Source organism: Vombatus ursinus, unplaced genomic scaffold (genome assembly GCF_900497805.2).
Source record: "Vombatus ursinus unplaced genomic scaffold, bare-nosed wombat genome assembly UNPS02014793.1, whole genome shotgun sequence".
NCBI lineage: Eukaryota > Metazoa > Chordata > Mammalia > Diprotodontia > Vombatidae > Vombatus > Vombatus ursinus.
In genome coordinates, this window is record NW_020954571.1 from 18,439,706 (window position 1) to 18,465,472 (window position 25,767).

Below are 25,767 nucleotides of genomic sequence, written 5' to 3' on the forward strand. Positions count from 1 at the left end.
AGGAAGGCCGACCCACCGACAGTCTATTGAAATACTCCAGGCTTGAGGTGATGAGAGCCTGTATCAGAGTGGTGGCAGTGTCAGAGGAAAGAAGGGGATTTATTTGAAAGATGTTACAAAGGTGAAATAGAAAAACACATGGTTCCCAAAATATACTCATTTTCTTCTAAGGGCTTGTTTAACATCATCCCTCACCTCACCTCACATATCCAATCAGTTGCCAAATCTTGCCATTTCTACCTCTACAAAGTCACTTGCCTCTGGCCCTTTCTCTCTATAGCTATCACTCTAGTTCAGGCTCTAATCACCTCTTGCCTAGACTATTGCAATAGCCTCCCAGCGATTCTTTAAGTGCAGATCTAAGCATGTCACTCCACTACTCAATAAATTCCAGCGGCTCTCCGTTGCTGCCAGGATAAAATGTAAACAACTTGCAGGCCTTTAAAGACCATTACAACTTTACAACTTGGATCCAACCTTGATTTCCAACATCAATATATATTACTTCCCTTCCTATACTCTATGGTGCAGCCAAACTGACTTTACCTCTGTTCCTCACACATGGCTTTCCATTTCCCATCACTGTGCCTATGTACTATATATGTCACCCATGTCTGGAATGCCCATTTTTTCTGAACTACAACTAAGAGAATCTCTCACTTCCCTCAGCGTATGGCTCAAGATCCAACTTTTCTACCTGGTGTCCTTCCTAATCTCCCAGCTGCTAATGACCTCCTCCCTGACCACCTTGTATTCATTTTATACTTATTCTGTATTTGCTAACATACATGTTTTCTTCTCCCCCTAAAAAAAAGAATGTAAGCACTTTGAGAGAAGGGATTTTTGGGGTCTTAATTTCCCTAGATTATGAATATCACCTGGCAGGATAAGATACCAGACAGTCAGGTCCTTTCTCAAACTAAACTGTCAAGCATTCAAACTCTACTGCAGACATCACAACTCCAATGGGCTGGCCATGTTTTTCAAATGCCAAACATAAGCTTGCCTAAAAGACTATTTTATGGAGAACTCACAGAGAACAATCGCTCACATGGTGGTCAGAAAAAAATGATACAAAGACACTTTCAAGGTCTCTCTTAAGAACTTTGGAATTGGTTGAATGACATAGAAGGCACTGGCACAGGACAGCCCAGCATGGCATTCCCTCATCAGAGAAGGTGCTATGCTCTATAAGCAAAGCAGAATTGAAGTAGCTCAAAAGAAATGTGAGATGCATAAATTTAGAGAATCTACCACAAAAGTTTATATGGACTATTTGTGCCTGACCTGTGGTAGAACATTCCAAGCTCTTATTAGTTTGATCAGCCACAGTTGGACATACTGTAACTTGACTCTAACATAGTGATGCCATTTTGGTGCTCTTCAGGAACAAAGGACAGCAACCAGGAGGCACTTAATAAATGTTCGTTATTTGTTTAATTGTTTCATAAATATTTGTTGAATTTAACTGAAGGTAATAGTTGATGTTTATGTACTACTTTAAAGTTTACAAAACCTTCACAATCACTATACCATTTTGATACACAGATAACTTTTTGAAATTATATAGTAAAGTAAAGATTATTCCAGTTTTATAGATGAGGACACTGAGGCTGAAAGGAGGGAAATAATGGAGCAGTCTGCTCAATATCACACAACTAGTAAGTAGCAAAGCTGGAATGCAAACCCAATTTTGAATAGCAATCTTTCTTTAAGTGATAGTCAACTCTAAATTGTACATGGAAATACATTTCTATGGGAAAGATAAACAGAATTAATAATTGTGAAATTTCTGCTATTGAAGTGACTAAAGCAAGGTAAGATTTATCTGACAAGTGAATTTTCACTTCTAATCACTACTGAACTAAAGCAGTAGTTGATGATGACAAAGTATTGATGAAAATTACTTTTTAAGAAGGTTAACTCTTTCTCCTCTTCTCCCTCTTCCTCCTGCCAAACTCCATTCTCTGGATAGGACACCTCACCCTTAAGAGCAGAAATGGTAAGCTAGGTAGTCACTTTGTTTCTGGATTTTTAGTACAGCATGTAAAACGTGGCTTTATTAATAGATAGGATAAATGATTGATTCTGTATTATAGCATGAAAGTGCCTGTAAAGACACCACTCAGAAATATTTCTCCCACTGATACCTGCAATTTCAGCACTGGTAATTTATCCCTTTCAAATTAAACATTATCTTCACTAGGTTTCTCTTTGAGAAAAAAGAAATTGGGAGATAAGGGGAACTGGAGAAAACAAGTGAGCTTAATCACAACATCTATGTATAAATGACTCAAGAGGAAAATGGGAGTATGGCATGTCTTGAATAGAGAGGAAGAAGAGTAAAGAAAGGATATGGGACCTTTTCCCTTATAGGTTGAGATAACATTCTTAAGGCAATCTGTATCTTATTTGGTGTAAGAGAAAAAGATTTCAGTAAGGAATTCAGTGAGGCCTCTCTTTGAACACAATTATAGTAACATTTATATAGTGTATAGTTTAGCAAAGAGTTTTACATGTTGTTTTATTTGATCTTCACAAAGTTCTGTGAAGTCAATGTTGTTATATCACCCTTTTAAAGATAAGAATATTAAGGTTGAAAGAGGTAAAGAGGTAGAGTCTCACAGCAAATGGCTATGGCAGGATTAAATCTCAGGTCTCTCTAGCTCAGGTCTCTAGCCCTCTACTGTCTGTGATACCTAGCTGCCCTTTGGAGTGATGTAGGCTAGTAACATTACACAAATTGAGAACTGATTGAATGGGCACAGAGTAGTAATTAACAGATTCATATTTATATAGGAGGAAGTCCCTAGCAGAGTAGCCCCAAAAGGTCTGCCTTTGGCCCTGTTCTACTCAATATATTTTAATCAGCTACTTTGCAAGGAGTTGAAATAGCATCATTTTCAAATTTGCAGATAGCATGAAGCTTAAAAAGATAAGTAACCCTTTAGTTAGAGAATAAAGATTCGAAAGATCTCTTCAGGCTAGAATGATGAGCTAAACAGAACACAGTGAAATTCAATAAAATTAATGTAAAGTTTGAGCTCAGGTTCAAAAAGGGACAAGGGTGGGAAAAGTGTGAACAAGCTGATGTTTTACCTTAAAAAGATCTTCAGGTTTTAGTAGACTAAATTCAAGATGAGTTCACAGTGTTGCATGCAATACTAGGAAAGTTAAGACAATTCTACCTCATATTGATAGATGTATAGTGTCCTGAAGAAGTGGGGGGATCACTGTTACACTACATTCTGCACTGCTGAGACATACATGAAGTTTTGTATTCAGGTCTAGGAATCATTTCTTAGGGAGAGGATAGACAGGCTGGAGAGTAGCTAGAGGTGAGTAAACAGTGTGGAAAATGGACTAGAAATTATGTTTTATAAGAATTAGATAAAGGAACTGAGGATGTTTAGGTTAAAGAAAAGAAGTCTTGGGAGAAGGGGCAATGGAGTGGGGTATGACCCAATAGGTGGTTTCAAATATTTAGAGGACTGTTATGTGAAGATGGGTTCCATTTGGTCCTTTTTACTCCAGAAAGAATAATTACAAAGAACAGGTGGAAGTTGTCTAGAGGTACATTTCCATGTCCTATAAAGGAAAAACTTAGAAATGTCTAAAAGTTGAATGAGTTAACTAAAAGGTATCAATTTCCCAAGACTGATTGTCACCAAAGTATATATGAAATAACCAGAAACATTGTAGGATGGATTCTCATTCAGGTATGAATTGAACTGGATAGTTTTTATGTCCCTTCCCATTTTAAGATTCTATTTGAGGGTAGAATAGAAAAGGAGATAGGGATGTCCACACACACACACCCCTTCCAATCCCATTCCAAGTCTCTCTCTCCACCCCCAAATCTACTTGGCAAAAAACTTCCCCCACCTACAAGAAGAAACATCACATCTGTTTTCCAGATCATCCTTTACCTGGGACCATTGTAAGCAAATTGGTTTTGCTAGCTGATTGTTTTGCCATTAAGCCTGGAGGGGTTTGTGGGCTGGAAGAATGGCAGCCCCACTGAAGGAGCTGTCCAGGGTCTCAAAGTTATGATGAGTTCCACACTTGGCAGCTCCCCTCCCTGACCTATATTTTAATATGTGCGATTAGATTATTGCTAACGAGGCTTCTTAGGGATAAAAGAATTATGCTCGCTGCCCAGGCTGTGGTAAAAGTGCAATTGAATTAAGGGTTGAAATCGTTTAGGACTGAGCTAGACAAACTGTCCCCCAGGCTGAGCAGTAACGGAGATATTAAGCTTTGGAAATTACACAGAAAAAGTATAATTGATCTAAGGTAACTTTACTAGCCTAAATTAAATAAAGTGATGGTGATAGGCAGAAAGGTTAGAGACAAGGAGATGGACTGAAAAGAAACTCCATCTGGAAACAAAAAAGAGTGCAAATAAATAGAGAGAATTCATATCCCTATAGTGTCAGAACTGAAAAGGCTGTGTGTGTGTGTGTGTGTGTGTGTGTGTGTGAACAGAATGTTGAAACTGAAAGGGCATTTAAAGATGATTTAGCTAAATTCTTTAGTTTAACAAATGAGGAAACTGAGTCCCGGAGAGGTACCTTTTTCTAATCAACTAATAAGCATTCTTGAAAGTTATTCTTCCAATAGAAAAATCTAAGATTTGATATCCAAAGAATTCACCTATTAAGTAAATGGTAATGTATCTCTTCTCCTCTGGACATCAGATTTTGTGGTTTGTCTGAAATCTGGCCACTCTGTGAATGGCTCTACTTGCCCAGTTTAAGGGGCAACTAGTCTCCAGGGTATTATGTTTTTCAAACCAATCCCATCAAAATTGTCCAGGTCAACAGCAGTCCCAAATGCCATCCTTTTCAACTCTAATGGGTTTATTATTTTGATTAGTCTGGGAAGGTAAGAGATAATTTGACATTTGTGTTATGATAAGCACTCTTTTAGGGCTCTGGCACAAGGCCTGTGGCAGTATGGCTTAATGATAGACAACCAGCCTGGGAGTCAGGATGACCTGGGTTCAAGATCCACCTCAAAGGCATACTGACTGTGTTACCCTGAGCAACTCAATCTCTCAGTTCCTCAGGCAACTTTTTAAGAATATAAATTACAGAATTGAGGCCAATCTGCATTGGTAGAGTTTTTTCATTGAGAGTTCTTTATACTATGCATTAGGGGGCATAGTGGATACTGGATCTGGAGTCAGAAAGATCTTAGTTCAAATTCATCCTCGAAGACTAGCTAAGGGACCCTGACAAAGTCATTTAATCTCCATCTGCCTCAGTTTCCTCAATGTAAAAACGAATAATAATAAATACCTGTTTCACAGGGCTGTTGTGAGAACCAAATGAGATAATGTTTATAAAGCATTTAGCACAGTGCCTAACACATACTAGGAACTTAATAAATGCTGGTTCCCTTCCTTATATTCCAATGAAATCACAGAACATACATACACACACACACACACACACATATGCACACACACACATACACCATTCTTTCAAAGTAGCATGAGTTTTGAGTGGTCTTAAGTAGTTGCTCAAATAAAGCCTACCAGAAAATATGGATAGAATAACTGACTATAAGAACTGAAAGGCTCTTTAGCACACAAAATGTTAAAAATAGAAGGGACTTTAAAACATAGGTGGCCAGTATGAGGAGGGATCTTAGAACATGGTATGTCAGAGCTGGAAGAGCTTAAAGAATTACATGGTACATTTTGTCAAAGGGGAAACTGACCCAGAAAAGAGGACAGTCTGGTACAGCAAAAAATGCACTGACTCTTAAGTCAAAGGACATAAGTTCAAATCACCTTCTGATACTTAATATCTGTGTGACCTTGGGCAAGTCAGTAAATGATTTTTCATTTGTAAAATGAAAGGTTGAGCTAGATGTATCCCAAAGGTCTCTTTTAGCTCTATAGCTTTGATCCTATGACTTTAAAGATCATGGGATGAATGCAAGTAGGTCAGTTTCTGTGAGTAACATAACATGTGAATTCTCTATTTCTCCAAAATTACATATAAATACAGACAGAATTACATTCAAATTATGTTAGAGTATTTTTTCTAAAGCAAAGCTATTAGAAAAAATATTAAGAGTTCTGAACAATTTTCTTGTGAATTACCTACCCAATAGAATGTAAGTTTCATGAAAGAAAGTATTATTTTGCTTTATTTTTATATTCCTAGTACCTAACACAGTGCCCCATACATGGTATACCCTTAAAAAACTCTTATTTAAATGCTTATTAAATCTACAGAAAATAAAATTAGGCTTATAACTGCACTAATACTTTTGAGACACCTTATATAGTATTTTGAAGTTTGAGAAAGTGTTCTACTTTATCTCATTTGAACTTCATAATAATAACCCTGTGAGGCAGATACTATAGTTGTTATTGTCCCCATTTTACAGATGCGGAAACTGATACCCAGAGAGATTGTGACTTGAACAGTATCATATAATTTTGTTAGAGGTGGAAGTGGAACCCAGGTCTTTCTGACTATAAATCTAGCCACTAAATCATGTTACCCCTCCAAAAGATGCCTCAGAAGGTCCTTAAACTGACAATTCTTTTATTTCCCCAAATCAGGGTAGAGTATTGAATCAGGTCATTATCATACACCACAAAAAAAGCATACATATAACCAGATACAAAATCATATTGATCCTATTTCCCTAGAGCTCACATTTATGCCATACCAGGCCAGGCCCTCATCACCTCTTACCTAGACTATTATAATAGCCTTCTAACTTATCTTTAAGCCTTAATAGCTTAAAACTGCACTGGGACTTCTGGAACACTTGGAATACAAATGTACTAAGGAGAGATCATGAACTAATTTGTAGTGATGTTGGGATCTTCATTTCTGGAAAGAAAAGCAACACTGATGGGTCCTTAAATTAGTGTCTGAGTCCCAGAATTACAGAATTTGAGAGTAGGAAGGGACCTCAGTGGCCATTTGCCTCAAATCCTATATACCAAAGGAATCCCCAGTAAAACATACCAGATAAGTCAAAGGGCCTGGGTTCAAATTTCAGCTCTGCTACTATCTATGTAACCTTGGGAAAGTCACTTCACCTGTTTAGGTCTTGCTTTTCTCATCCATAAAATCAGGGGATTGGAACAGATGGTCCTTCCAGTGCTAAATCAAAACTTCAGTCATTAATATTGGAGCGAGTCCTGGGCCAGAGCTGACCTGGATGCAATTGAGGACCTCAAATATACCTCATTTTTCTATGACCAGCCCATTTCTTTTTTTTTCTTTTTTTTGCTAGGCAATGGGGTTAAGTGACTTGCCTAGGGTCACACAGCTAGGAAGTGTCAAGTGTCTGAGGCCAGATTTGAACTCAAGTCCTCCTGACATCTGGTGCTCTATCCAATGCGCCACCTAGCTGCCCCTGACCAACCTATTTCTAGGACTCCATTAATTTTTGCCTTGGCCATAAGTCAAGACCAGAGACTAGACTTCTTCTTTGCTACTATCTGGTGTTGATCAGTTGTTTAGTCATATCTGACTCCTTGTGACCCCATATGAGGTTTCTAGGCAGATACTGGAGTGAGTTGCCAATTCCTTCCCCAGTGGACTAGGCAAACAAAGGTTAAATGGCTTGCCCAATTTCATATAGCTAGTGAATGTCTGAGTCTGATTTGAATTCAGGTCTTCCTGCCACTTTAACTACTGTGCCACCTAACTGTTCCCTGCCACTATTAGCATACTTCATACCTTGCCCCCTCCCTCATTTTCCACCTCTTTCTTAAGGGATTAAGAACCAAATCAACATTATTTTTTTGCTTTTGTGAATGGCATAGCAACCTATTGCCTGATAACTACTCAGAATCCCTATGTTTCTGAGTTGGAGGCTGCCTAGGTCAAAGCTCCCTTTCCTAGCCATTGTTCCCTACTTATTCACATTTTAGCTCCATTCCTTCAGTGTCCTCTCCCATTCTTCCCTGACCATCCATTGGGCCCTCTGGAACTATGATCAATTGTTAACAAACCATCCTTCATATTAGACCTGGACCCACATAAAGGCAAAAGGAGTTTCATTTTGTTTTTGTACTCCCCAGGGCCTAGCCCAGTGCTTGACACATAGTAGGCTATTTTCTCTAACAAAATGATAAACTTTTTAGGTGCCTATTATGTGCCAGGCACTATGCTAAACACTGGTGATACAAACAAAAAAAATGACCATCCTTGCTCTCAAGGAGTTTATAATCTTTTTAGTAGTCTCTTAAATGCTTGTTAAATTGAATTGATATACCCTTGGTGGAAGCCATGACCCTTGACTGCTGTCTTTCCTCCTTTGGGCATCATTCAATTCAAATTCATTCCTCAAACTAAATTCTGAAAGCTATGCTTATCTCCAGACCCCCTTGATGTTTTCCTACCTTTCTCAATGAATTCAGTACCTGTTGCAGAGCCTTGCTCTTCTCTCCAATTCTTTGCCTTATTCTAGAGGACTTCAGCATACCTATTGATGTTGCCTCAAATAACCTAATTTCCTAATTCTTCAATCTATTCAATTGCCTTGATGTATTGTGCTCTCATGTCATTCCTTCTCTCCCCCCCCCCCTAACATCTCTGTTGAAGTTCTTGACTCATACTTTATTGGGGGAAAAACTGATACCATTTGCCAAGAGTTGACTCTTCTCTCCTCTTCCTCATCTTATATTCTACTGATATCAACTCCTTCTATCTCCTCTCCTCCAGTCTCTAATGATGAGATGACCCTTCTATTTGCCTAGGCCAACCCCTCTACATGTATTCCTTTGATTTCTTCCCTGTCCACCTTTCCCTGAAGATTGCTTCCACCATTATCTTCATTTTCTTTTTTCATCTTCAACCTCTTCCTATGTAATGGTTTTTTCTTTACTGCCCACATATATCCCCAAGTCTCCCCTATCCTTTGTAAACTCCTACCATGCCTGCCAGCTATTGGACTAGTCATATCTTTCTTCTTTTTCATAACTAAACTCATTGAAAAAGCCATGTATACTAAGCTCCTCCACTTTTTCTCCTCTCACTCTCTTCTAAACCCTCTGCAAGTTGGTTTTATAACCTCATCATTCAAGTGAAACTGCTCTCTATAATTTTACCTATGATCCCCAAATCTAATGACTTTTCTTCTTTCTTTTAAATTTAGTTTTGTTTTTAATAAACAAAACCCTATTTTCTCTTTTTTCTATCCCCCATTGAAAAAATTCCTTATAACAAATATGCATAATCAAGCAAAAAAATCTCATATTGACCATCTCCAAAAAATGAATGAGTTATTTTGTACCCTGAGTTCATTATTGCTAGGTCCCAATCAGTACAAATAATGAATCCTATGAAATGGTTGCATTATTTCAATTTACACTGTGTATTTCCATTGTTCTGGTACCAATGAACATATTTTACACAATTATAACTTTGAACAGTACAAATTTGAAGACATGCAATCACTTCAGAGTATTCGTTCTTCATCTAGACTTAGTTATACCTCTCTGTCAGGAGGTGGGTAGAATGTTTCATCATTGATCTTCTGGAGTCATAGCTAGTCACTGATCTGAGTAGAGTTCTTAAATCTTCCAAAGTTGGTTTTTACAGAATTGTTATTATGTAAATTGTTCTCCTGGTTATTCTCACTTCACTCTACATCAGTTCATATAAATTTTACAAGACTTCCCTGAAATAGTTCCTTTCTTAATTTCTTACAATATATTAGTATTCTTTACATTCATATAGCATAATTAATTTAGCCATTCCTAAATTGATGGGTAACCCTTTGTTTCCAGTTTCTTGCTACCACAGAAAAAGCTGTTATATTTTTTGTGCATTTGGATTTTTTCCTTCTTTTTTTTCATCTCTTTGAGGTATGGGCGTAACAGTGGTACTGTTAGATCAAATGGCATACATAGTTTAGTGACTTCTTAGGTATAGTTTCAAATAGCTTTCCATATACAGCTCCACTAACAGTACATTAATATATCTGCTTTCCCAAAGCCTATCCAACATTTATCATTTTCCATTTTTCTCATCTTTGTAATGGCTTCTTCTTAATCCACATCCTCCTTGACCTTTCTTCAGCATTTGCCGCCACTGACCAAATTCTCCTCTCCTTTCTCTGCTTTTCCTTGAATTTTCTCTCTCCTGGTTTTCCACCTACTTATCTGCCCTCTTCTTCTCAGTTTCTTTTAGTGAGTCTTCAACCATGTCATTCTCATTAATTGTGAGTACTCTCTAAGTCTATCCTAGCTTCTCTTTTTTCTATCAATTCTCTCACTTGGTGATCTCATCAGTATCTATGGATTCAATTATCATTTCTCAATTGATGGTTCCCAAATCTATTTCATTCTAGCCTTAGTTTCTCTTTTGAGTTCTAGTTCTGCATTACCAACTACTCAACATGTCCAAGAGACATTTCATACTCAACTTGTTCAAACCACAATTTATCTTTCACCACAAGCCACTCCTCCTCTGAATTTCCCTATTACTGTTAAGGGTACCACCATCTTCCCAGTCATCCAAATTTACAAACTCAGTGTCACCCTTTAAGGATATGTTTCTTCTACTCCGTATTTATCTTTTGTGCACTGATTTATATATGTTGCCTTTCTCATTAGAATGTAAACTCCTTAAGGGCTGGGTCTGTTTTTGCTTTTTCTTTGTATATCCCCAGTGCTTAGCACAATGCCTGTCACATACTAAGTATCTGAGTGTTAATTGATTGATTGATCCAGAAGTGACAGAAGAACTAGTAGAAGTCAAATAGTGAGTGGCATATTTGTCAAAATAATAACCTTTGTCTAGTTTTTCTTTGGAGTTCTTCCCTTTTCCCAAAATGAATGTCTTTATCTTACTACACATGCCTCTTGATCATCCCAAGCTTTTCTCAATGAATCATTAATAGTTGGATGTCAGAAATTGTAACAAATATTGAAATACTTTTGAGCAGGGTTCACACTCCTCAAATTACAGGTAGCCACTTGTTCAAAAGCTGGCCCACAGAGACCCAAAAGAAAGAGAGCAAGTTTCTCCCATCACAGCAAAGGGCTTGTAGATTAGTGCATAATTACATTTCCCAGGCTTCCCTCTGTTACCTTTGGTCACCTGTAGTCTCTGTAAAGCATTCATTACTTTCCAATTGTCTGATTTTCTTTTCTTTTTTAATTTTTTCCTGTTACCTTCAGACTTTGAAATTAGTTCAGTGACTCAGCCATTTTAAACTTGTTATTAATTTCATCCTCTCCTGCATTATCAGCCCCTTTGCTTTCCTGTTTCTCAGGAGCCTGGCTTAGTCTTTTAACCCTTTCTATACAGAAATGAATTCTCTTTAACCCTTTGTAAAATTAAGTTTCTTTCTTTTGCTGGCTTTACCATTTTTTGCAGTCTTTACTACTGATGAGCAGTCTTATTTAGTTCCCCTCTCTCTGGGTTATTTCCAAAACTGTTTTATGAAATTCCAAATAATTCCACAAAGGAAGTAAAACTCCAAAGTCTTCTCATAGACAAATTAGTTTACTCCAGAGTGTTTTCCTAGAAAAAGCATTGAATTTAGCCAGATATTCTCTAGGCAGGTTGCAACACTGCTCAGAGATGTCTTAGTGATAGCTCTGAAAAAATATATAATTATTCATTTGTTAATTTTTTATTTCATTTATTTATTATTTAAAAATTTTAAGTTCCTTTCAATTAAAAAAAGTTTATTTTCTCTCCCTCCTACCTCCCCCAATGCAAAAATAAAAACCAAAGTCCTTGTAACAAGTATGTATAACAAAGGAAAACAAATTCCCACATTGGTCATGGCCAAAAGTACCTGTCTCATTCTATACCTTGAGTCTATCACTTTTCTTTCAGAAAATTTATAGATGATTTATCATTGGTCTTATAAAATCATAGTTGGTCATTGTGTCAATCAGAGTTCTTAAGTCTTTCAAAGTTGTTTGTCTTTATATTATTATATAAACTGCTCTCCCAGTTCTACTCAATTTCATCTGCATGAGTTCACATAAGTCTTCCCAGCTTCCTCTGAAACCATCCCTTTCATCACTTCTACAGCACAATAATATTTCATTTCACTTAAATATCATACTTCATTCATCCATTCCTCAATTGACAGGAAAATATGCCTTATTCAAAAATAAATGTGACAGATGCAAATGTGACATGTTGTAGATATATATTACAGATGACCTATACAGAAGGTGGAACAGGGTGAGAAGTTTGGGAAACATCATAAGCCTGCTAAGAAAACATACCATAGTGATGGGGAACTTCAATTCTCTCAGTATCTTTGGATCTCTTACACTCTGTCAAAAACAAACACCTGATAAGTTTGGGATTTGTCTTAATGTTAATTTCAACCTTCAGCAGCTGGAGCAATTATGGAGAACTGCTATCTTGGACCTGATTCTAACAAGGAAGAAATGGTTGCAGAAGTAGGAATGAAAAGAACATTGGGGAACATATGACTGTTTCATCTTCAAATTGAAACTATCAATAGTAAAAACTTGATTTAACTTAGTTAGAGGATAAGGTGTGTTTGCCCTGTTCTCTACTTATTGTTATGAAGAGTTAGCATATGTTCCTGCTGAAGTAAATGTACAGGGAACTTGTCAACAAGCTCATATTTTTAAAAGGCATGTAAATAAGATGGAAGCAAGGGCAAATAACTGAGTATGAAATACAAAAATGGATCATAGCCGTGTAAGAATTTTATCAGGAAAATTAGTATCCAGAATGAGTGAGTCTGGCAGTGAAAGTTAAGGATGATAGAAAAGATGTTTTGGAGTTTTTAATACAGCTTTGCCATTTTGGGGGCCCAAGAAAGATCATGGAAAAGCTAGGACTACTATATATGGTGAAAGGTATGGGGCAATAATGAAAAAGTTGAACTACTCAGTTTTTATATTCACTGCTGTTCTCTCTTCCAAGGAACATGGTTTTTGGACTAGAAAGGGTAGAACGAAAAATAGTGGAAACATAAACCTAGGATAAATGAAGAAGTGAATAGTTAACAGCTAGCTGCATCCAATGAGTTCAATTCTTCAGGTTTGATGAATAAATGACATCTGAATGAACTACATACTAGGAGACTAAAAGAGCCAGAAGTGATTGCTGAGCCATTGTCTGATGCTAGAGAATGATAGAGCTAATGCAGAAGAAGGACAATTGTTCCTTTTTCTCTCACCACCTCCAAAAAATAAGTAAAGGTGGATTCTAAATTGTAGAGCATTGAACTGACTTTCATTCCTTGAAAAATCCTGGAGTATATTATTAAGTAACCAGTTGGCTAGCATTTAGAAAAACAAGCAATGGTCACATGCAAAATCACACACACATATACATATACATACACACATACATATAAATACACACACATATATGTATGTATGTATGTATGTATACATACATACATATACATATCATGGTTACAGGAAAAAGAGGTAATGCTAGAAAATATTTCCTTTTCTTACCGAATAGTTCAACTGGTAGGTCAAGAGCATGACATGGTATATTTAGACTTCAGTGTTTCACTTAACAAAGTCTACCATACTAAATTTGTGAATAAGATGCAGAGATATTATCTACACAATAGTACAATTAAGTGGATATAGAAATGGTTAATTGACTGAACCCAAAGAGTAGATATTAACAATAAGCAGTTTTTACATACCATATACAATATTGACGTTGGAGTCACGCTGGCATGAGTTTGACTCTCACTCCAGATACTTCATAGTACTTTGACTCTGGTTAAGTTGCTTAATTTCTATTAACCTCATTTTCCACATCTGTAAAATGAGAATAATAATAGCACCTATCTCACAGGGTCGGAAGGAAGGAGGAAGGGAGGGAGGGAGAGATAAAGGGAGAGAAGGAAAAAAGTGCCTGCTCTGTGCTAGGGACTATGCTAAGTGTTTTACAAATGTAATTTCATTTGATCCTAACAACAGCCCTGGGAGGTAGGTGCTATTATTATTTCCACCTTATAGTTGAGGAAACTGAGGCAGACAAAAGTTAAATGACTTGCCACATAAGTACTAAGTATCTGACACTGGATTTAAATTTGGAGAGATGTCTCTAGTGGAGTGCCTCAGGTATCTCTCCTCAACCTCTTGCTATTTAACATTTTTACAGATGACTTTATAGAAAGCATAGATGGCATACCTGTTAAATAGAATAATAGATGGCATGCTTTTCAAAATACTCAGAGGGATACTTAACATAGCATATGTTAATTTGAATTCAAAAAATATTTTGACCAGTTAGAACAATGGACTGAATAAAAATAAAATTCAACTCTTAAGGGAAAAAAATTGACAAATATAGAATAGGGGAGGTACGGCTACATAACAATTTCTGTGACGAAGATTTGGGGGCTATAGTGAACTACAAGCTGAACATTAGTTAAAAGTGTGGTATATCAGGCAGGAAAGTTGATGCAATCCTAGGCTGCATCAAGAAGCACTTCGTCCATTATGAGGGAAATAAAGATGCTGTTATTCCTTGCTTTGGTCTGCTCACATCTGGACATCTCTGTCCACCTCTAGGTATGAGAGTTTAGGAAAGACATTGACAAACTGAAATGAATTCAGAAGGGATTGAAGAGGATGGTTCAAGGACATTATAAGGATCCATTGAAGGAATTGGGGATGTTTAGCCTATAGGAGAAAAGACTTAGAAGGGCCATGTTTACTGTCTTCAAATATCTGAAGGTCTTTCATGCACAAAAGGGATTAGACTTGTTTTGATTGTCCCAAGAACAGAGATCTAAGAGCAGTGGGTGGAAGTAACAAAGAAGCAGATTTCAGTTCAATGAAAGGCAAAACTTCCTATTAAAACTAACAGTGAAATGGTTTTTTTCAGGAGATACTGAGGGCCCTCCCTCCTCATTGGAAATCTTCAAACAAGAATTAGATAAGCACTAATAAATGGGGATTTATCAGAGGGAATTCTGGGTCAGGTATGGGTTGGGTTATTGTTTTTGTGTTTGTCCTTCATTCTCAAAGAAGACCATGACATCAGGGAGATGATGACATGATTTGCAATTGACTTTGCTTTGAGTGAGGGAGGGCTGTGCAAATGGATTCTGAGGCTTCTTTCAGCTCTGAGACTGTGTGACTTTCTAATTCTGTGAAAAGGATTCTTCACACCCCGTTAGAGTAGCTTTCCAAATTGGATTTGGAATTCAACTGCTACTGAAGCTCTGGTCCCTTAAAGTAGCTCACTAGAGGCCAGTAAGGATTTATTCTCTCCATCTACCCTAACCACTGTCTTTCTCCTGTCCCATTTATTCAATTTGTATCAATAACATCCCTGTAAAATGCACATAGCCAAAAGGCTTTAAAAAGCCCTAAATGATTTTCACCTTATCACTCACGATCAATCCCTAAGACTGGGAAATGTGACTAAGGAAGACTGAAAGATCTCAAAGCCTGGTGTCTGGGGTCCATGGAAGCTGATAGCTATTATAATTTAACTGCAAAACCTCAGCTCTGGACCACATCCTTAATCAATTACAAGACTGTCCCAGGAAAAGGACTGAGGAGCCATGTTATAGAGAAACTTAGCTTAATTCATGCATCCATTCTATGAAGTATTTTTTGACTGTCTACCTTAGGCTCAGAAATAAGCTAGTGATCACTGGAGCTCTCTAATGTTTACAGTTTAAGTATACCATGCTTCCTTGGTCTTCCTTGTTCCCTGGGCAGAAGCTATAGTGCCTCCTGCCCCCTTTTTAGGGTGGGGGGGTAGTCTGGACCTTTAATTACTCATCAATAGAGAACTCCCTATATGAAAAGTCCCTCCATCAATGCACATCAACAACTCATCTAAAATTTATAGTCAGAGTTTGAGGTAATGAAAAATTAAGCTACTCATATAGGGTCATGCAGCTAATATGTATCAGGGTCAGGCCTTGAACCCAGATCTTACTGACTCCAATACCAACCCTCTGTTTACTACTCTCATGTTGCATCTTACTTACTAACAACAATAACAATTGTTTCAAACATTGAACACCCTTCAGTGGAATTCCAGTTCCATGCTATGGTGGACAAGATAGGTGAAATCAAAGTCTTCACCGCCTATTTATGATACAACTTCCTATTCATCCTACTACACTCTTTATGCTGTCTAGGCACTAAGGGGGCATATAAGAGGCAAAGTTTCATATACCTTGATTGGTGGTCTAGTTGAAGAGATGTGCCACACATGAAAAAGAACAATGGAGACTGATATAGGAGTCAGATTCCAAATGTATGCAATAGCGGAATGCTACAAGAAGACAAAAATCTGCTTTGGATTGGACAAGGCACCACACCTCTGAGAGAGAATACTATTTTGGGGGCAGGGGGCCAATTGAATTTGGGATCAAGAGAACAGATTTCAGATTCAGACAATGACATTTTCTAGTGGTGTGACCCTGAGCAAATTATTTAACTTCCGTGAACTTGATTTCTTCATCTGTAAAATGAGGATGATAAAAGATCATAGATTTAAGAGCTGAAAGGGACATTAGCTTTCAGCTACTCTTACATTCATTTTATATATGATGAAATTGAGGCCTAGAGAGGAGAAATGACCTACCCAAAGTCACAATTATTAAATGGTAGAGTTGGGATTTGGACCAAAGTCTTCTGACTCCAAATCTTATATTATTTTTAAATTTTATTTTTAACATTCATTTAAAAAAATTTTAATTATCAAATTATCTCCCTTCCTCCAGGCCTTCCCCAACCCATTGTGAAAGCAAGTAATATATATCAATTATATGTGTGAAGTCATGCAAGACATACTTCCATATTAGCTTTGCTGCAAAAGAAAATAAATAAATAAAAAGCAATAACCATCAAGAAAGTGAAAAAGTATGCTTCAGTCTGCCCACAGAGTTCATCAGTTATCTCCCAAGGTGAATAGCATTTTTCACCATTGTCCTTTGGAATTGTCTTGGATAGTTGTATTGATTAGAGCACCTAAATCTTTTGCATTTGAATATCATTACAATATTATTATTACTGTGTATAATATTTTATTGGTTTTGTTCACTTCACTTTGTATCAATTCATATGTTCTTCTCATGTTTTTTTCTGAAACCATCCTATTCATCATTTCTTATAGTACAATAGTATTTCATCACAATCATATAGCACAACTTATTCAGCCATTCCCCAAATTGATAGGCGTCTCTTCAATTTCCACTTCTTTGCCACCAGAAAAAGAGCTGCTATAAATATTTTTGTACACATAGGTCCTGTTATTCCTCATTAGAATAATGCTCTTTGAATTCAAGTATTTATACAAAGAGTAGCACTAAAACTTAAAACCACTTTTTACAAACCTTTTTTTTCTTAAAAACCCACTTCCAGAATGACTAACCTTCATTTTCACACAGAATAGAGGTAAAGAAACTAAACCTTTGAGACAATACCAGTTTCCTTAGAATCTTCCATACTAGGGAAATGATCTTAAGAAGATGGTGAAATAATGCAGGAAATTCCCTGGCTCTCCCAAACTCTTCCACAAAATTTAAAATAATGCCTCAGCATGAACTTTAAAATGGCAGAAATAATCGAAAGTCAGGGTAAAGCAGCTGTCCAGCATAAGACAATTTTTGAAGATGTTAGGAAAGACCTGACCTTTCAGAGTGGTGGTCTGGCCTGATGGAAGAGCAGATACCTCAGAGCAAATACCTTTGAATTAACAAATAGCAAGCCCTGGGCTCAGCTATGTCACAGCAGCTTTAGCTTCAGGAACTTTTGCCCCATGGATAGTGTGGAGGTCACATGGCTGATTGGGGAAGATTACAGAGCCCTCTCTTGGCACCTGATATTGGGCCCAGTGTACTGAGCAGACACAGTCTGAGGTTGTAGCTGTGGGTAAGGAGAAGAAAACACAATGCAGGTGAGTGGGTGAGGGCCCTGCCTGGTGGCTACAGTCACTTGAAGAAGAGTGGAGTCACTGGTTTTGGTTCCAGGGCAGAGGGATGAGTTGAAGGTGGTAGCCAAAGGAGGGACCACAAGGATTAAGACCATTTGTGGTGACAGGGTTGCTGGGGGTCCTCGTTGTGGCTTAGGGACAGAGAGGAGCACCTGAGGTTGGGCCCCCAGATGGAACTCAGAAAATGGCAGCACAAAAAACCTGAAGGATGAGACACTATCCTCCACAACTCAGGACTACAGCTCAACTCTAACATAAAATTAACAGACAAGAAATATTCCACTAAAATGAGTAAGCAAAAAAGAAAGAACCTAACCATGGATAACTGTTAAGGCAGTAGAGAAGAGCTGGGTTAATACTCAGAAGAAGACAGTGACATCAAAACAGCTACTTCCACTTCAAAGAAAAATGTTAAATGGTCACAAGCCCAAAAAGAAAGAGTTCTTGGAAGAGCTTAAAAGTACTTTAAAACTCAAATGAGGCAAGCAGAGGAAAAATTAGGGAAAAATAAAGTAATACAAGAAAATCAAGAAAATTATGAAAAGAAAGTCAACCAATTGGAAAAAAGATATCAAAAAACTTATGAAAGAAAAATAACTTCTTAAAAATTAGAATGACAAGTGAAAGTTAATGACTTTGTAAGACATCAAGAAATAATAAAATAAAATCAAAAGAATGAAAAATTGAATATAATGTGAAACATTACATAAAAACAGCTGAACTGGAAAACAGATCAAGGAGAGATAATAAAAGAATTATTGCACTACCTGAAAGTTATGATTTAAAAAAAAAGTCTAGACACTATATTTCAAGAATTATTAAGGAAAAATTGGCCTGAAGTTTTAGCACTAGAGGGTAAAACAGAAATTTTAAAAATCTGCCAACAATCACCTGAAAGAGATTCCAAGATGAAAACACACAGGAATGTTATAGCTAAGTTTTGAAGCTCCATGTCAGGGACAAAATGCTATAAGCAACTAGAAACAATTGAAATACTGCACAGCTGCAGTCAATATAACACAAAATTTAGCAGCTTCTATATTAAAAGACCAAAGGGCATGGAACATGATATTCCACAGAGCAAAGGAGCTGGCTTTGCAACCAAGAATAACTTGCTCAGCAAAGCTGAGTGTAATCCTGCATGGAAAAATTTAATGAATTAAAGGACTCTCAGGTATCTGTGAGGAAATCATCTGAACTGAATGAAAATTTTGACCTACAAGAATCAGGAGAAATGTAAGAAGTTAAATATGAAAGACCAATTATTAAGGATTTAATAAAGTCATACTGTTTGCTTCCTATATGGGAAAACATTTTCTGTAACTCTTAAGAATGATATCATTACTAGAGTAGTTTAAAAGAGCATACATAGATAGAAGACTTGGGGTTAAGTTTAGAATGATGGGATGATCCTAAAAAAATAAAATTGGGTAGGAAGAGGTAAAATGGAGCAATTATTTTATACAAATAAGGCATGGATGGAAGAACTGTTACAATGGAAGACAGGAGGGGATGGAGGGCTTGTAGTTCTAGAACTCTATTCTCATCAGAATGGGGTTAAAGAGGGAATAACATATGCACCTAGAAGGGTGGGGGACAGGATAAGAGAGGGACTCTAAGAAGGTGTGTGTATCAAGAAATAGGAGGGTAAGGGGAGAGAATGAGGGAGGGATTCTGAGAAGGTGTGAGGATTAGGAAGGCAATAGTCAGAAGTAAATTAGACATCTGAGGTGGGATAGGGGAAGAAGAGAGGGAGAAATGGATAAACAGTAAGGAAAAATAGGGTAGAGAGAAATACTCAACTAGTAATTATAACTTGGAATGTGATTATAATGAACTCACTCATAAAACAGAAACATAGAAGAATAGGTGTAAAATCAGAATTCAACAATATGTTGCTAGCAAGAAATACATTGAAAAATGAGATACACAGTAAAACTAAAGGGCTGGAGTAGAATTTATTATGCTTCAGCTGGTACAAAAAAGCAGGAGTAACAATCATGATCTCAGACAAAGTTTAAGCTAAAATAGGTTTAATTAAAAGAGATAAACAGGGAAACTACAAGGCAAAAGTACCATAGATAATGAAGTAATATCAATACCAAATCTATATGCAGCAAATACTATAGTGACCAAATTTTTAAAGGAAAAGCAAATGAATTACAGGTGGAAAGAGAAAGCACAACTATAATAGCAGGGAACTTCAGCTTTCCCCTCTCAGAGCTAGTTAAGTCTAACCAAAAAATAAATAAGAAGCCAAGGAGAGGAATAGAATCTTAGGTAAGCCAGATATGATAGATATCTGGAGAGAACTGAATGAGAATAGAAAGGAATATACATTTTTCCTAGTGATATATGGTACCTTTACAAAGATTGACTGTATATTAAGGCATAAATAGTTAATTGTTAAATGAAGAAAAATAAAATTATTAAACGAACCCTTTTCAGATCATAATGTAATAAAATATATTTAATAAGGGACCATGGAAACAGATTAAAAATTAATTGGAGACTAAATAACTTAAAGAATGAGTGGGTTAAAGAATGTCATAAAAACAATAAATAATTTTATGAAAGAGAATAATAATGAGACAATATACCAAAACCTTTGGGATGCAGCAAAAGCAGTAATCAGAGGAAAATGTGTATCTCTAAATGCTTACATCAATAAAATAGAGAAAGGCAAGAGCCATGAATTGAGTATGAAATTATTTTTAAAAAGCCTAGAAAAAGAACAAATTAAGAACCTCCAATTAAACACAAATTAGAAATCCTAAAAATTAAAGGTGAAATTAATGAAATTCAATGTAAGAAAACCAATAAATTAATAAATAAAAGTAAGAGTTGGCTTTATAAAAAAATAGAATAGATAAAACCATTGTTAATGTGATTTTTAAAATAAATAATTAATTTAATTTTTAAAAAAATCTTCTGTAACAGTTCAACACAGTTACACATTATTTCAGCATATTTCAAAATATCCAAGCAGATAAAAGTAACTGAGAAGTAAATATATTCCTCTTTTAGGAAAAAAAAAACTTTTGTCTGAACCATAATAGAAACATAGATACTGAAGAAGCCTGTCCCAATCGTATTAAAATTTAATTTGTATAAATATGCAACAAACAGATTTTTTCAGGAACACATTAAAAGATGTTAACCTAGCTAAATTTTGAATGGGTGTGCAGGCATGTGTGGTTTTGTTTCATTTTCAAATAAAATATCTTCCACATGTTATACTTTTTGGCCATGTGTACATGTAAGGCATACAATTTATAGTCACCTAGCTAGGACATCTGTGATGGTGCTCCCACAACCACAGCCTAATAAAAAAACAAGGTAATTTTAAAATTACTTTAATGTGGAGTATTCTAGACCCACTTTTTATATTCTAAGAATTTTTCTCATCATCAATAAATTTATTCAAGTGATTCAAGCTATCCCACCATTTAAAAAGAAAAGTTTCAGCAGTGATTTTGAACCATGCCATAATTTTAATTTTACCCATCGTTGCATTTTCCCCAACAGTTCTTCTAGTTCCTTTTTGGTCACATAACAAAAACTTTTCATCTCATTAGGATCTGGACCTAAGGTTACATTCTACCTCTTAAATAAGATATAATCGATTTCATATTCTCCCCAAATCACATCAGATTGTGCCTTGTGGTGAATTTATGTTAGATAGAAAAAAGTTTCTGGAGGAATCTATTCCATGGGGATTCCTAGTTTAGCCTTTAAAAATGTCTCTGAGTTGCCCATCCTAATCCTATGGCATTATTTTCTTCTAGTTCTGTTGGGTTGTTTAGTGGATGACTAGAAGTGTTTCTAAAAAATCTTGAAAAGTAATTTTAGTATCTAATCTCTGCTGCAGTAAGAACTTGTTCTCTGTATTAAATGACAGTAAAGCTCTATGTAATAATCTTTTATCAGTGTTTTTATTCAGGCAGCAGTTCATTTCAGTCTCTGCAACAATCTTATCATCATTTTCATCAATAAGAATGTACATCTCTGCAAGGAGCTGAACTTGCTGCTCAACAAGATTGTTGGTGTCTATTTCAGGCTTTATTGTGATATGTTTAATCCTTCATAAGAAACCTCCTCTCCTGCAGGGGCTCCACTCCCACGGAGACTACAGTGTTGTGTCACTGCTCTGCCAACTGCACTGCTAGATGAAGACCTTTCTCAGATTGTTTAGATCTCTCTTTATTTGTATGGAAAGTGCTCTGTAATTGTGTTCACATAGTTCCTAGTTAGGCTTGGCAAATAAAAGCCTAAATACTTTATAATGTCTGTAGTTATTTTAAATAGTATTTCCCTTTCTCTCTCTCTTCTTGATTTTTTAATAATAAATAGAAATACTAATGATTTATGTGGATTCATTTTGTATCCTGCAACTTTGTTAAAGTTGTTAGTTGTTTCAACTGGTTTTTTAATGGATTCTCTAGGATTCTCTAAGTATACCATCACATAACTGCAAAGAGTGATTGTTTTGTTTCCTCGTTGTCTATTATTATTCTTTCAATTTCTTATTTTTGTCTTATTGCCATAAATATTAATTCTAATACAATATTGAATAATAGCAGTGATAATGGATCTTCTTGTTTCATGTCTGATCTTACTGAGAAGGCTTTTAGCATATCCCTGTTACAGATAATGCCTGCTGATGATTTTAGATAGATGCTACATGTCATTTTAAGGAAAGCTCCATTTGTTCCTATACTTTATAGTGTTTTTAATAGGAATGGATATTGTACATTGTCAAAAGTTTTTTCTGCATCTATTGATATAATCATATGATTTTTATTGTTTTTGTTAATGATATGGACAATTATGTTTATAGTTTTTCCTAATATTGAACCAGCCCTGCTCTCTGGTATAAACCCCATCTGGTCATAGTGTATGATCTTTGTGATATAGTACTGTAATCTCTTTGCTATTATTTTATTTAAAATGTTTGCATCAAACAGATATCAGAAAAACCTAGAAAGACTTACATGAACTGAGGCTGACAGAAGTGAGCAAAACCAGGAGAACATTGTACACAGGAACAGGAACATTGTGCCATGATCAACCATGATTGACTTATCTCTTCTCAGCAATACAATGATCCAAGAAAATTCCAAAAGGTGCATGATGGAAAATGCTATCCACATGCAGAGAAAGAACTATAGCAAGATGTAGTTTTCCTGCTTATCTCTTTTAATTAGGACTATTTTTCTTTTGATTTGTTGAGATCATGATTGCTACACCTGCCTTTTCAACTTCAGCTGGAGCAGAATTTATTCTGCTCCAGCCCCTTATTTTAACTGTGCGTGTGTTCTTCTGTTTCAAGCCTGTTTCTTGTAAACAACATATTGTTCGAGTCTGGTTTCCATTCCATTCTGCTATCCACTTCTGTTTCATGAATGAATTTATCCCATTCACAGTTATGATTGCTAACTTTGCATTTCCCTCCATCCCTTTGTTTTATCCTCCCTCTCTCTCTCTTTCTCTCTGTCCCACACCACCTCAAAAGTATGTTTTGTTTCTGACCACTGTCTCCCTCAATCTGCCCTCTCTTTTATCCTTTTGTCCCCCCCTCATTTTCTTTTAGTCTTTTCCCCTCCTACTTCCTTGTTGGGTAAGATAGATTTCTATACCCAACTGAGTGTGTATTTCCCTCCTTGAACCAATTTAGATGTGAGTTAGGTTCAACTGTTGCCTGTCTCCTCCACCATTTTCCCTTTCACTATAAAAGCTCTTCTTTTTGTACCTCTTTTATGTGAGATAATTTTCCCCATTCTGCCTTACTTTTCTGTTCTCCCAGTGTGTCCCTCTTTCTTTCCCATCATTTTTTAAGTTCATCCCTACATAACTGACTCACTCCTGCACCCTCTCTCTATGTAGAATCCTTCTACCTGCCCTAATAATGATAAAGTTCTTAGGAGTTATATGTATCATCTTCCCATAAGGAAAGGTAAAAGTTCAACCTTATTGAGTCCTTTATAATTTCCCTTTCATGTTTATCTTTTTATGCTCTTTTGAGTCTTGTATTTGAAAGTCAGATTTTTTGTTCATCTCTGGTCTTTTCATCAGGAATGCTTGAAAGTTCTCTATTCATTAAATACATTTTTCCCCTGGAAGGATTATACTCAGTCTTGTTGGGTAGATTATTCTTGGTTGTAACCCCAGTTCTTTTGCCTTCTTCATTATCATGATCCAAGTCTTTTTGCTCCTTTAATGTGGCAGTTGCTAAGTCTTATGTGATTCTGACTGTGGTCCACAATATTTGAATAGTTGCTTTCTGGCTGCTTAAAGTATTTTCTCTTTGATCTGAGAGCTCTGGAATTTGGCTATAATATTCCTGGGAGTTTTCATTTTGGGATCTCTTTCGAGAAGTGATGAATGGATTTTTTCAATTTCTATTTTACTTTTTGGATCTAGGGTATTGGGGCAGTTTTTCTTTATAATTTCTTGAAATATGTTGTTTAGAATTTTTTTTTGATCATAACTTTCAGGTAGTCCAAAAATTCTTAAATTATTTCTCCTTGATTTGTTTCCCATGTCAGTTGTTTTTCCAATGAGACATTTCACATTTTCCTCCATTTTTTCATTCTTTTGACTTTGTATTATTGTTTCTTGATGTCTCATGGAGTCATTAGCTTTCACTTGCCCTCTAATTTTTAAGGAATTATTTTCTTCAGTGAGTTTTTGTACTTCTTTTCCCATTTAATTAATTCTGTTTTTTAAGGTGTTTAGTATTTTTGTGCCTCTTTTAATCTGTTAATTGTCTTTTCATAATTTTCTTGAGTTGCTCTTATTTCTCTTCCCAATTTTTCCTCTGCCATTTTCATTTGTTGTTTAAAATCATTTTTGTCTCTCCCAGGAATTCTTATTGTGCTTATGTCAAATTCACTTCTTTTTTCCTTTGAGGCTTTGCTTGTTCATGTTTTGACATTGTTGTCTTCTTCTGAGTTTATCTTGATCTTCTGTGTCACCATAGTAGACTTTTATGGTCAGGTTCTTTTTTTTTTCTTTGGTTGTTGTTGTTTGATTGTTTTTCTAGTCTATTTCTTGACTTTGAATATTATGTTAAAGTTAGGGCTCTATTCCCAGGTGGGGTGTGGAGGCACTGTCTCAAGAGGCAGACTTTTTCACATTGCTGTTTTCAGAGCTTGTTCTGGGGATATGGAAGTTTTTGGTGCTTCCAAGGTGGTCTGATCTGGGGAGAGCTGTAGTCACTGCTCCCTTGTGACCAGAAATAATACTGTTCCTCAGGTCCCCTGCTCTCTTGTGACTGCAAAAAAAAAGTACTGCTCCTTTAGGACAGTGAGTGCTCCTCTCTACTCTGGAATGATGATTTAGAAGTGGACACATGCAATGGAGTTGCCAAACATCACCCTGTTTTGTGCCTAGTACTAACACTTGTGTTCCCTATGGTATCTTTCTGACCAGTCTCCCAATTCTCTTACCAACTCTGCTTTGAGACCTCCTGACAAAGAAGCTGCTGCTTTCACCACCTCCAATGCCCAGTGGCTCTGGATCAGTCCCCACCCCAGCATCACAGACCTTTTCTTCTGACAGACATTTCCTGCTAAACTTCTAAGTTGTCCCAGGCTAGATTTCAACCTTTTGTTGTCTTTGTCACCCAAAAATTAAATTTGAGGCATTATATATTGGGTGAGCTCACTTGCTTCCTCTATTCTTCCACCTTGGCACTCCCACCCCCACAAAATCCAGTATTCTTGAAGATTGTTTTGGAAAAGTTGCTTTGCAAATGTTAAAGTGCTAAATAAGCAGGGTTTTTTTTTTCCCACAGAAGGTGAAAAATTAAGAAATGCTTAAACAAATTGAATTAAAAGTCCAAGTC

The 25,767-nt window shown here is 36.3% G+C and overlaps 1 pseudogene; it reads right to left on the bottom strand.

The window, feature by feature from the left end:
* Positions 1–21,309: 21,309 nt before the first annotated feature.
* LOC114048435 lies at positions 21,310–25,459 on the bottom strand (annotated as a pseudogene).
* Between the last annotated feature and the right edge of the window lie 308 nt (positions 25,460–25,767).